Source organism: Pristiophorus japonicus, chromosome 2 (genome assembly GCF_044704955.1).
Source record: "Pristiophorus japonicus isolate sPriJap1 chromosome 2, sPriJap1.hap1, whole genome shotgun sequence".
Lineage (NCBI taxonomy): Eukaryota > Metazoa > Chordata > Chondrichthyes > Pristiophoridae > Pristiophorus > Pristiophorus japonicus.
This window is the reverse complement of record NC_091978.1, coordinates 175,911,714-175,925,164: the sequence shown is the minus strand read 5'-3', so window position 1 is coordinate 175,925,164 and position 13,451 is coordinate 175,911,714. Positions and strand designations below refer to the sequence as shown.

General features: G+C 43.1%; 1 protein-coding gene across 6 annotated transcripts in view; it reads left to right on the top strand.

Moving 5' to 3' along the window:
- Positions 1-13,451, top strand: part of LOC139242618 (kelch-like protein 5) — a 258,999-nt gene that overhangs the window by 147,229 nt on the left and 98,319 nt on the right. The gene's annotated exons all lie outside the window — the stretch shown is intronic.

Below are 13,451 nucleotides of genomic sequence, written 5' to 3'. Positions count from 1 at the left end.
TCCACCCAGACTGATTCTACATCTTGATTTTCTGAGCCAATATCCTTTCTCACTATTGCTCTGACTTCATCCTTTACTAACAACACCACACCACCCCCTCTTCATTTTTGCCTGTCCTTTCTAAATATTGAATATCCTTGGATATTCAGTTCCCAACCCTGGTCACCCTGCAACCATGTCTCCGTAATTGCAACTATATCTTATCCGTTTACATAGAAACATAGAAAATAGGTGCAGGAGTAGGCCATTCGGCCCCTCGAGCCTGCACCGCCATTCAATAAGATCATGGCTGATCATTCCCTCAGTACCCCTTTTCTGCTTTCTCTCCATACCCCTTGATCCCCTTAGCCGTAAGGGCCATATCTAACTCCCTCTTGAATATATCCATTGAACTGGCATCAACAACTCTCTGCAGCAAGGAATTCCATAGCTTAACAACTCTCTGTGTGAAGAAGTTTCTCCCCATCTCAGTCTTAAATGGCCTACCCGTTATCCTAAGACTAGGTCCCCTGGTTCTGGACTTCCCCAACATTGGGAACATTCTTCCCGCATCTAACCTGTCCAGTCCCGTCAGAATCTTATACGTTTCTATGAGATCCCCTCTCATCTTTCTAAACTCCAGTAAATAGAGGCCCAGTTGATCCAGTCTCTCCTCATATGTCAATCCAGCCATCCTTGGAATCGGTCTGGTGAACCTTCGCTGCACTCCCTCAATAGCAAGAACGTCCTTCCTCAGATTAGGAGACCAAAACTGAACACAATATTCCAGATGAGGCCTCACCAAGGCCCTGTACAACTGCAGCAAGACCTCCCTGCTCCTATACTCAAATCCCCTAGCTATGAAGGCCAACATACCATTTGCCTTCTTCACCGCCTGCTGTATCTGCATGCCCACTTTTAGTGACTGATGAACCATGACACCCAGGTCTCGTTGCACCTTCCCTTTTCCTAATCTGCCGCCATTCAGATAATATTCTGCCTTCGTGTTTTTGCCCCCAAAGTGGATAACCTCACATTTATCTACATTATACTGCATCTGCCATGCATTTGCCCACTCACCTAACCTGTCCAAGTCACCCTGCAGTCTCTTAGCGTTTTCCTCACAGCTCACACTGCCACCCAGTATAGTGTCATCCGCAAACTTGGAGATATTACACTCAATTCCTTCATCTAAATCGTTAATATATATATTGTAAAGAGCTGGGGTCCCAGCACTGAGCCCTGCGGCACTCCACTAGTCCCTGCCTGCCATTCTAAAAAGGACCCGTTTATCCCGACTCTCTGCTTCCTGTCTGCCAACCAGTTCTCTATGCACGTCAGTACATTACCCCCAATACCATGTGCTTTGATTTTGCACACCAATCTCTTGTGAGGGACCTTGTCAAAAGCCTTCTGAAAGTCCAAATACATCACATCCACTTGTTCTCCCTTGTCCACTCTGCTAGTTACATCCTCAAAAAATTCCAGAAGATTCGTCAAGCATGATTTCCCTTTTATAAATCCATGCTGACTTGGTCCGATCCTGTCACTGCTTTCCAAATGCGCTGCTATTTCATCCTTAATGATTGATTCCAACATTTTCCACACTACTGATGTCCGGCTAACCGGTCTATAATTACCCGTTTTCTCTCTCCCTCCTTTTTTAAAAAGTGGTGTTACATTAGCTACCCTCCAGTCCATAGGGACTGATTCCGAGTCGATAGACTGTTGGAAAATGATCACCAATGCATCCACTATTTCTAGGGCCACTTCCTCAAGTACTCTGGGATGCAGACTATCAGGCCCCAGGGATTTATTGGCCTTCAATCCCATCAATTTCCCTAACACAATTTCCCACCTAATAAGCATATCCTTCAGTTCCTCCTTCTCACCAAACCCACTGTCCCCTAGTACATCTATTTGCGCTGTTAAATCGTCTACCTTATTACAGATGCTTCATGCATTCAGATAAAATGCTTTTAGATTTGTCTCCTTAACATTATTTTATACTCAAGCCCTATCTGTCTTAAAGCTTTTTTTCTTATCTGGATCCTATTTGTTAGTGCACTCTTGTGTTTGTATGCTCTGTCCCTTCCTAATATAATCTGGTTATTCTTACCACAATCACTTTCCTGCATTGCTTCCTTTTCTTTTCTCTTTAGCATTCTAGATTTCTCTCCACTGCGACCTTCCTTCCTCGCCATCCCCCCCACCCTTAGTTATTCGGTTCGCTAGAACTTTGGTCCCAGCATAGTTCAGGTATAGTCCGTCCCCACGGAACAGCTCTCTCCCGAGTATTAGTGCCAGTGCCCCATAAATCGAAACCCACTTCTCCCATACCAACCTCTGAGCTACGCATTCATCTCCCTGATTCAATTGACCCTATGCCAATTTGCTTGTGGCTCAGGTAATAATGCAGAGATTATTAGCTTTGTGGTTCTGCTTTTCAATTTAGTCCCTAGCTGATCAGACTCTCTCAGCAGAACCTCTTTCTTAGACCTACCTATGTCATTGGTACCTACGTGTACCACGACAACTGAATGCTCCCCCTCCCACTCCAACCTGGAGGAGATGTCCTTTACCCTGGCACAGGGTAGGCAACACAACCTTCGGGACGCACGCTCTTGGCTGCAGAGAACCCTATCTATCCCCCTAACTATACTGTCCCCTACTACAACCACCTGCCTCTTTACTCCCCCCACCTGAACGGCTTTCTGCACCACAGTGCTTTGGTCAGTCTGCTCATCCACCCCGCAGTCTGCACACTTGTCCACAAGGGTTGCAAGAACCTCAAATCTATTGGACAAGTGCAGGGACTGAGGCTCCTGCAATACTACCTCCTGTATCCCCTTATCTGCTTCACTCGCAGCCACATCCTCCTGTCCCTGTCAATTCTAAAGTATTTAATGTAGAGGGTGTGGCTGCCTCCTGGAGCAAAAGATCCAGGTAACTTTCTCCCTCCCTCATGTCTCGCAATGTCTGCAGCTCGGACTCCAGCTCCTCAACTCAGAACCAAAGTTCGTTGAGCCGCAGGCACTTACTGCAGATGTAGTCGCCCTGGAACAAAACATCCAGAAGCTCCCACGTATTGTAGCAGCAACACATCTGTTTTCCCATTATTTTATTAAATTAATTAGTTTAGCGTTAATCATTGCTTTTTACTTTCTGGTTTGCTGTCTGTGAGAATTCTTTAATCTAATTGACTGCTCAACCTGCTTGATGACTTCACTATTCCTGGACGCAACAGATGCCCTATATATGAAGCCAGATTGAAACTGATGTCGGAATAGGGGAAATCGACGCCACAGAGCCAGCTAAATCTTTGTGGTCAGCCTTCTTCGGGTCAGTAGCGAGCGCTGTCCCTTCGCCACTGACCACAAAATCCAGGCCATTCTATCTATGGTTAATCTCTCAAAAGCTTCATAGTTTTGAAAATGTTATAATTTTGAAAACTTCTATTAGGAGGCATTGAACTTTTTTAGTTTTTTAAAAAACCTCCAATTTTTCAAGCCTTTATTCATAATTATTCCTAGTATAATTCTAGTGATTCTTCACTGACTCTAATATGCTTCCTAGACTGGAGTGCCCAGAACTGCACTCAATAATCTAATTGTACCTAATCAATGTTTTGTACAAATGCAACAGTCACTTCCTTGCTTTTGTATTCAATGTCTCATAAATTAAAAAGTAAAACCACATTTACCTTTTTTTGATTTACTCTCTTAACCAGCATTTCCACCTCAAATGATCTTATCTGTATCCCTAGATTTTATGTTGCTCCATTCAGTTAATCATAGAATCAAAGAGGTTGTGGTCCATATTGGGACCAATGACATAGGTAGAAAGAGGGATGAGGTTCTGCAGGCAGAGTTTAGGGAGCTAGGAGAGCGATTAAAAAGCAGGACCTCAAAGGTAGTAATGTCCGGATTACTCCCAGTGCCACGAGCTAGTGAGTATAGAAATAAGAGGATAGAACAGATGAATACGTGGCTGGAGAGATGGTGCGGCGGGAGGGCTTTAGTTTCCTGAGACATTGGGACCACTTCTGGTGGAGGTGGGGCCTGTACAAGCCGGACGGGTTGCACCTCAACAGAGCCGGGACCAATATCCTCACGGGGGGGTTGCTAGTGCTGCTGGGGAGGGTTTAAACTAGCTTGGCAGGGGGATGGGAACCTGAAAATAGATTCAGTAGGGAAGGGAGTGAAGCTGGAATTAGAAAGCAAAAATAATGAAAGTGAGTTTGAAGGAGAGAAGAAACAAGCAGGAAAAAAGGTAAAAAAACAAATTTAAAGGCACTTTGTCTAAATGCACGTAGCATTCGTAACAAAATAGATGAGTTGACGGCACAAATAGATACAAATGGGTATGATCTGATAGCCATTACAGAGACATGGTTGGCAAGTGACCAGGAATTAAATATTCAGCGGTATTTGACAATCCGGAAGGACAGACAGGAAGGAAATGGAGGTGGGGTAGCTCTATTGATAAAGGATGGAATCACTGCAATAGTGAGAAACGATATTGGCTCAAATGATCAGGATGTTGAAACAGTTTGGGTGGAAATAAGGAATAATAAGGGGAAAAAGTCACTGGTGGGCGTAGTCTATAGGCCCCCTAACAGTAGCAACTCTGTTAGTCGAAGTATAAACCAGGAAATAGTGGGGATTTGTAAAAAGGGAACAACAATAATCATGGGTGATTTTAGCCTCCATATTCATTCGACATATCAAATTGGTCAGGGTATCCTTGAGGAAGAGTTCATAGACTACATAAAGGATGGGTTCCTTGAGCAGTATGTAATAGAACCAGGGCACTGAAGGGAGGGGACCGGGTCTTGGAGTGAAGTAGTGGGATTAGTACACTGTCCTCTTGTCTCTTGAGATCTCGCATTGGAATCCAGCCCCGAGCAATCGAATGAGGTATGCGTGTCAACTCTGAGTTGTGTGCGAGGTGATTTTGTACATTTGGCTTTTAGTGTATGCAAGTGTAAAAATGCCCATTGTACAGCATTAATTGAGATGGATAACTAGTTCACGCCGAACAATGGGTCCCCTGTTGCTCACCATAAGTCGCTTCTGCTTAAGTCCTGCATGAGCAAGGGCCCTGGGGCAGCACGGGCCAGCCCACACTGTGATATGTGTGCGCACTAGGTCAGTGCAGTAAGGCTGGTCTCCAGTCGTCTTGGTTAATCCTTGCCACTGGACCAAGACCTAGCTCTGTCAAGCCCGTGTGGTGGCTGGTATGCAACGGCCACCACACGTTTTTTTAAAAATCCACGCATCTTCCACCCTTCAACATGTAGTTCAGGACCTGGAATAGGACCTTCATTGAAATACCTGTGAACTCATCCCTTTTTGGCGTGGAAGCAAGTCTTCCTCAATATGAGGGACTGCCTAAGAAGTAACGGAACCAACCAGGGGGCAGGCTATCTTGGATCTGGTCCTGTGTAATGAGACAGGATTAATAAACAATATCCTCGTAAAGGATCCCCTTGGAATGAGTGACCATAGCATGGTTGAATTTCAAATTCAGATGGAGCGTGAGAAAGTTGGATCTCAAACCAGCGTACTAAGCTTAAATAAAGGAGACTATGAAGTTATGAGGGCAGAGTTGGCTAAAGTGGACTGGAAAAATAGATTAAAGTGTAGGATGGTTGATGAAGAGTGGTGTACATTTAAGGAGATATTTCACAACTCAGAAAAATCTATTCCAGTGAGGAGAAAAGGATGTAAAAGAAACGGTAGCCATCCGTGGCTAACTAAAGAAATAAAGGACAGTATCCAATTAAAAGCAAGGGCATACAAAGTGGCCAAAACTAGTGGGAGGTCAGAAGATTGGGAAGCTTTTAAAAGCCAGCAAAGAATGACTAAAAAAATGATTAAGAAAGGGAAGATAGACTATGAAAGTAAACTAGCACAAAATATAAAACCAGATAGCAAGAATTTCTATAGGTATATAAAAAGGAAAAGAGTTGCTAAAGTAAATGTTGGTCCCTTAGAGGACGAGAACAGGCTATTAGAAATGGGGAACATGGAGATGGCAGAAACTCTGAACAAATATTTTGTATCGGTCTTTACGGTAGAGGACACAAACAATATCCCAACAGTGGATAGTCAAGGGACTATGGGGGGGAGGAACTTAACATAATCACTAAGGAGGTGGTACTCAGTAAGATAATGGGACTAAAGGCAGATAAATCCCCTGGACCTGATAGCTTCATCCTAGGGTCTTAAGAAAAGTGGCCCCAGGGATAATGGATGTATTGGTTGTAATTTACCAAAATTCCCTAGATTCTGGGGAGGTCCCAGCAGATTGGAAAACTGCAAATGTAACACCCCTTTTTAAAAAAAGGAGACAGACAAAAAGCAGGAAACTATAGACCAGTTAGCCTAACATCTGTGATTGGAAAAATGTTGGAGTCCATTATTAAAGAAGCAGTAGCATTCAATTCATAGGCGGTCCCTTGAACGAGAATGACTTATTTCCACGAGAGTTTACAGATGTTTCAATGAAGGACCCGATGTTCCAGTCCTGAACTCCAGTTGAGGGGGTGGAAGATGCGTGTGCATGGATTTTTTTTTTTAACGTGTGGTGACCGTTTCACATCAGCCACCACACGGGCTTGACAGAGCTAGGCCTTTATCCAGTGGCAAGGATTAACCAGGAAGCAGGACATTTGGGAAAGCATAATTCAGTCAGGCAGAGTCAGCATGGATTTATGAAGGGGAAATCATGTTTGACAAATTTGCTGGAATTCTGTGAGGATGTAACGAACAGGGTGGATAAAGGGGGACCAGTGGATGTGGTGTATTTGGACTTCCAGAAGGCATTTGACAAGGTGCCACATAAAAGGTTACTGCACAAGGTAAAAGTTCATGGGGTTGGGGGTAATATATTAGCATGGATAGAGGATTGGGTAACTAACAGAAAACAAAGAGTCGGAATAACTGGTTCATGCTCGGGTTGGCAATCAGTAATTAGTGGGGTGCCGCAGGGATCATTGCTTGGACCCCAACTATTTATAATCTATATTAACGACTTGGAAGAAAGGACCGACTGTAACGTAGCCAAGTTTGCTGATGATACAAAGATGGGAGGAAAAGCAATGTGCGAGGAGGACACAACAAATCTGCAAAAGGACATAGACAGGCTAAGTGAGTGGGCAAAAATTTGGCAGATGGAGTATAATGTTGGAAAGTGTGAGGTCATGCACTTTGGCAGAAAAAAAATCAAAGAGCAAGTTATTATTTAAATGGAGAAAAATTGCAGTACAGCGGGACTTGGGGATACTTGTGCATAAAAGGTTAGTATGCAGGTACGGCAAGTGATCAGGAAGGCCAATGGAATCTTGGCCTTTATTGCAAACGGGATGGAGTATAAAAGCAAGGAAGTCTTGTTACAGTTATTCAGAGTATTGGTGAGGCCACATCTGGAATACAACGTGCAGTTTTGGTTTCCATATTTACGAAAGGATATACTTGCTTTGGAGGCAGTTCAGAGAAGGTTCACAAGGTTGATTCCGGAGACGAGGGGGCTGACTTATGAGGAAAGGTTGAGTGGGTTGAGCCTCTAATCATTAGAATTCAGAAGAATGAGAGGTGACCTTATCGAAATGTATAAAATTATGAGGGGGCTTGACAAGGTGGATGCAGAGAAGATGTTTCCACAGATGGGGGAAACTAGAACTAGGCCATATAATTTTAGAATAAGGGGCCGCCCATTTAAAACTGAAATGAGGAGGAATTTCTTCTCTGAGGGTTGTAAATCTGTGGAATTTGCTGCCTCAGAGAGTTGTGGAAGCCAGGACATTGAATAAATTTAAGACAGAAATAGACAGTTTCTTAACCGATAAGGGATTAAGGGGTTATGGGGAGCGGGCAGGGAAGTGGACCTGAGTCCATGATCAGATCAGCCATTATCATATTAAATGGCGGAGCAGGCTCGAGCGGCCGTATGGCCTACTCCTGCTCCTATTTCTTATGTTCTTAAATTTACAGCACGGAAGGAGGCCATTTCGGCCAATCGTGTTAAGAATATCACCATTTAGAAAAACTTATTTTCACTGTTCTTTTTCTCAAAATGTACTGTTTCACATTTCTCTGCGTTAATCTCTCAAATATCAGCTCATTTTGCTAACCTGTCTTATGTAGACCTTTTATCTCCCGCATTCTTCTCACAGTATAATATGCCCCTAATTTGGTATTATCTAGAAATTTGATAATATTCCTATTGCTAAATCTAAATCATTAATGGGAATTAAAGACTTTTTTTTTTATTCGTTAATGGGATGTGTGTGTTACTGGCAAAGCCAGCATTTATTGCCCTTGAAAAGATGGTTGTGAGCTACCTTAAAGCATTGCAGTCCTTGTGGTGAAGGTAATTGATGAAAAGTGGAAAATTGAATTCAATCAGGAAAAGTGTGAGGTAATGCATTTGGGGAGGGGCAACAGGCAAGGGAATACACAATAAATGGGAGGCTACTAAGAAGTGTGGAGGAACAGAGTATATGTCCACAGATCCTTAAAGGTAGCAGGACAGGTTGATAAGGTAGTTAAAAAGGCATACGGAATGCTTTCCTTTATTCGTCGAAGCATAGAATATAAGAGCAAGGAAATTATGCTCGAACTGTATACAACACTAGTTAGGCCACAGCTTGAGTACTGCGTACAATTCTGGTCACCACATTACAGGAAAGATATAATTGCACTAGAGAGGCTGCAGAGGAGCTTTACGAGGATGTTGCCAGGACTGGAGAATTTTAGCTATGAGAGAAGATTGGATAGGCTGGGGTTGTTTTCTTTGGAACAGAATAGGCTGATGGGAGAACTTATTGAGGTGTATAAAATTACGAGGGGCCTAAATAGACCTTTTTCCCTTAGCAGAGAGGTCAACAACCAGAAGGCGTAGATTTAAAGTAATTAGCAGGAGGTTTAGAGGGCATTTGAGGGGTAATCTTTTCACCCAGAGGGTGGTGGGGGTCTGGAACTCGCTGCCTGAAAGGGTGGTAGAGGCAGAAACCCTCATCACATTTTAAAAGTACTTGGATGTGCTCTTAAAGAGCTGTGACCTACAGGGCTGCGGGCCTAGTGCTCGAAGGTGGGATTAGGCTGGGTAGCTCTTTTTCGACTGATGGAGACACGATGGGCCGAATGTCTTCCTTCTGTGTCATAATTTTCTATGATTCTATGATCCCATGGCGCTATTAGGGAGAGTGTTCCAGGAATGTGACCCAGCAACGATGAAGGAACGGCGATATATTTCCACGTCAGGATGTTGTGTGACTTGGAGGGATGGTGTTCCCATGCGCCTGCTGCCCTTGTCCTTCTAGGTGGTAGAGTTTGCGGGTTTGGGAGGTGCTGTCGAAGAAGCCTTGCCGAGTTGTTGCAGTGCATCTTGTAGATGTTACACACTGCAGCGATGGTGGTGCCGGTGGTGAATGTTTAAGGTGGTGGATAGGGTGCCGATCAAGCGGTCTGCTTTGTCCTGGATGATTTCGAGCTTCTTTTGTGTTGTAGCTGCACTCATCCAGGCAAGTGAAGAGTATTCCATCACACTCCTAGCTTGTGCCTTGTAGATGGTGGAAAGGCTTTGGGGAGTCAGGAGGTGAGACACAAGCCTCTGACCCGCTCTTCTAGCCACAGTATTTATGTGGCTGGTCCAGTTAGGTTTCTGGTCAATGGTGACCCCCAGGATGTTGATGGTGGCGATGGTAATGCTGTTGAATGTCAAGGGGCGGTGGTTAGACTCTCTCTTGTTGGAGATAGTCATTGCCAGGCACTTGTGCCAACACAAACCTCTGGGGCACACCACCACCCACATCCCACCAATTTGTAAAACATCTGTTTACCCCTTCTCTATGCTTTTAGTCATTTCTCTCTATTTCAGCCATATTTCCTTTAAAACTATGGGGGCAAATCTCATTGCCCTACCACCCTCTTTACACCTAAAAACAATAGCAGGCCCAAAATTGCAAGGGAAACTGATGGACTGACTTACTTCCAAAATGGACAGGAACCTCATTACATAGTTAGGCCCCGCACTGCAATTTTTTTCACTACCCACCAGTTCCTTCCCACGACAACGTGATCAAATGAGTGGAGCACACACCTCGCCTATCACCCGATTAACTCAGAATCAACAACATAGTGAGGACCTGGAGTTGCAGGTAGGCCAGGCTGAGTGAGGTGGCGGTGTCCTTACCTGAAGGACATTAGTGAATCAGTTGGGTTTTTATGACAATCCAGCAACTTTCAAGATCATTTGTTGGTGCCAGCCCACAAGTTATTAGATTTTAAAAAATTCTATTTCGCAACTCGCCTTGCTGGGATTGAACTCAACCTCCAGGTTGCTAGTCCAATTCCATAACCACGATTTTATGTGTCTCTGTGCCTAATTTTTTTTCTTCATCACCCACCTTGTTTACTGTGAAGTCCAAAATGCATTCCAAGATTTTATTATAATTCAAAAGAGTCATAAACAATTGCTGTATGTTCCTCGTGGCCAAAAGACCTGGTGCTGAAATATAAAGATTGAATTCCTTTTGTATGCCAAGTAAGGTAGAATATAGTACTTCATTTCTGTCAGATTCAATTTACCAGCTGAATTCTCCTATCGAAAAACACAATACTTTTCCACCATTGACTAATCTTAGTGATCACAGCTGCATTAAAAAGCCTTCATGCATCTGGCCACAGTCCCATTACAGACTCACGTGAACATGTGTGGTTTGATTCAATCAAGCACTGTGCTGACTACAATCACAAACAGCAAAAGATTGATGGATATGCAAAAGCTGCAGTAGTTCACATAAATGGGGGAGACAGAATAGTATTTCATCACTTTCTCTCTTTCTCAATTGTCACTGATTTACTGGCAAACTGCTTATCCTAAATAAAAGGAGAGTTGTTTCAGCTTGTAGCCAAAGGAATAATGGGGGCGATTTACAACTGCAGGCCACCCATTTCCTGCCTATACAATGGGTGGTCAACAGTTGACAATCAAGGGATGGGGGGGGAGGGGAAGACCTTTGCTACTCCATTGATGCCCAAGGACGCCTTGATCGAATTTTCAAGTGGCCAGTAAGTAGGCGAGCAGCTCGCCTGCCTGCTTACAGCAAGAGACTAATTAAATCTGCAAATTAATGTCCTACACCTGTTTTGGACAGAAGTCAAAGATGAATATATTGAAATATATTCCTCTTCATAACTTCTTTTTCAAATCAAAATTATAAAATAAAATATGAACAATTTGAGGAATAATACAGAGGACTTACCAGTTTTTAATATTCGAATCTCTATAGGATTTTAATTATAAAACTAAAAGTATAAAGTTTGTTGGAACAGTCTCAAATTGTCACTTTAAGTTGTGAATTTTCCATGTGTCAAGGTGATGGATATCAGTGCTGAGGAAATTAATATTTTCCACCCACTGTCAGCATCAAGCATTAGTTGGTGAAGAACAGCATAAGGTAACACTTTCTCTACATCATCATTAGGTACTTGACCATTTGCAACTGCGTACATTTGACATTTTTGTTCACCACGACAGGTATCCTTGTGTCCTGTGAATGATGCCACTAACTCATGTCAAGTTCTGGCAGTCTTGTGCTGTTGGCTCATGCCTAGTAGAAATTGATTGAAAGAGTTGAGATTACTTAATTCTTTTATTTTCAAAAAATAAACTTTTCCTGTAATAAATTATCAGTAGTATGTATTATAGTATTAGACAGTCCCTCGTATCGAGGATGACCCACTTCCACACCAAAAAGGGATGAGTTCACAGGTGTTTCAATGAGGGACCTGACAATCTAGGTCCCGAACTACATACTAAAGAGTGGAAGATGCCTGTGCATGGATTCTTTTAACGTGGGGTGGCCGTTGCACACCAGCCACTACACGGGCTTGACAGAGCTAGGTCTTGATCCAGTGGTAATGGTTAACCAAGACAACTGGAGACCAAGCTCTGCTGCACAGACCTAGTGCGCACGCATGCTCCTACTATCCATAGATCGCAGTGTGGGCTGGCCCGTGCCTCTCCTGGGCCCCGAACCCTTGCCTCTCCTGGGCCACGATCTCTCACTGCTCCTCTGCCCTGATCAAAAATGGAGCAGTCTGACACAGGACATCAATTAGTCTCCTCTTATCTTGGAGACATCAAATATCGACACACTGATTTTTGAAATATCAAAAATATTAAACTCCAGCCTAGTTGAAGGATTATTAACATCAGCCAAAACAAATGCCAACTAACAGAATGAACATGATTCAGTAGTATATACAAAAGCAAAATAATGCAGATGCTGGACATCTGAAATAAAAGCAAAAAATGCTGGAAATACTCAGCAGATCAGGCCCATTACCATCTCCTTTAGCTTTGTACAATCATACCCTTTGTCATTTAATCTCTCCTGCCTTCCAGCCAATCACAGACCTTCCCTTTTGTTCTTTTCTCTGCTCCTCCCCCGCTTTCCCTGCCTTTGCATGTGTTTAAAACCCGTTGTATCTCTAACTTATTCCAGTTCTGACGAAAGGTCATCGACCTGAAACGTTAACTCTGTTTCTCTCTCCAGAGATGCTGCTTGATCTGCTGAGTATTTCCAGAATTTTCTGATTTTATATCTGTAATATATCTCCGTCATACATGTTTTCTCTTTTATAACTGCAGGTATATGAGGCCTGAGACCAGACATTTTGGCCCTAAAATTGCAAAGCTATTCTGGTGGACTCCCACTCAACATCCAGCAGGAGCCCACTAGAACAGTTGCAAACTTGGCCATTTTATGGAAGTGCAAAGTAGTTTACAGGATGGCCTTTTGGGGTCGGAGCCTCTATCTACCCACATGGCCATAGTTATAAGGAGATGGAGCAAGGGTTGGGAGACTCCAAAAATCAGGACTTCCCTTTCCAAGGCCCTCAGTCAGCACCCACCATTCAATTGGCACAAGTATGTCTGTTCTTGTAGATTACTCTTCCGGGGAGACTCAATTCATGATGGCACACTAGAGGCTACTAATATATTACTTCATCAAATTTAGGATTATATGGGAATTCATAGAATGGACTTCTCATTTAATGTTTGAAATTAGAGATACCAGTTGAACCACAGTGCATTGCTTTGTTTCCTGTTCTGTTTAAGTAACCACACAGAAACTGTAGTAGGTAGATTTAATGTGATGTGTCATTTGTAATGCATTAATCAGATGACTTTGATGATACATGTTTATGAAAGATATATAGTGCTCAAATCTTAATTAATATATATCATGTTAAAGAAAAACGGCTTCTAGTCAATCTTTTAAAATGTTTCTTTGCTTTTAATTATTAGTCTTTATGGAGCCAAAAGTCCTCAGTTTCTCTTGTGCACGCCCATCATAAGTCCCAGAAGAAGTACAGAGGGAGGGTTGTGAAGTATGCTGGAACCTCGAAGCACATCTCTCCGACTGTGCTGGTAGCTCTCTCTGGGCCTTGTACTGG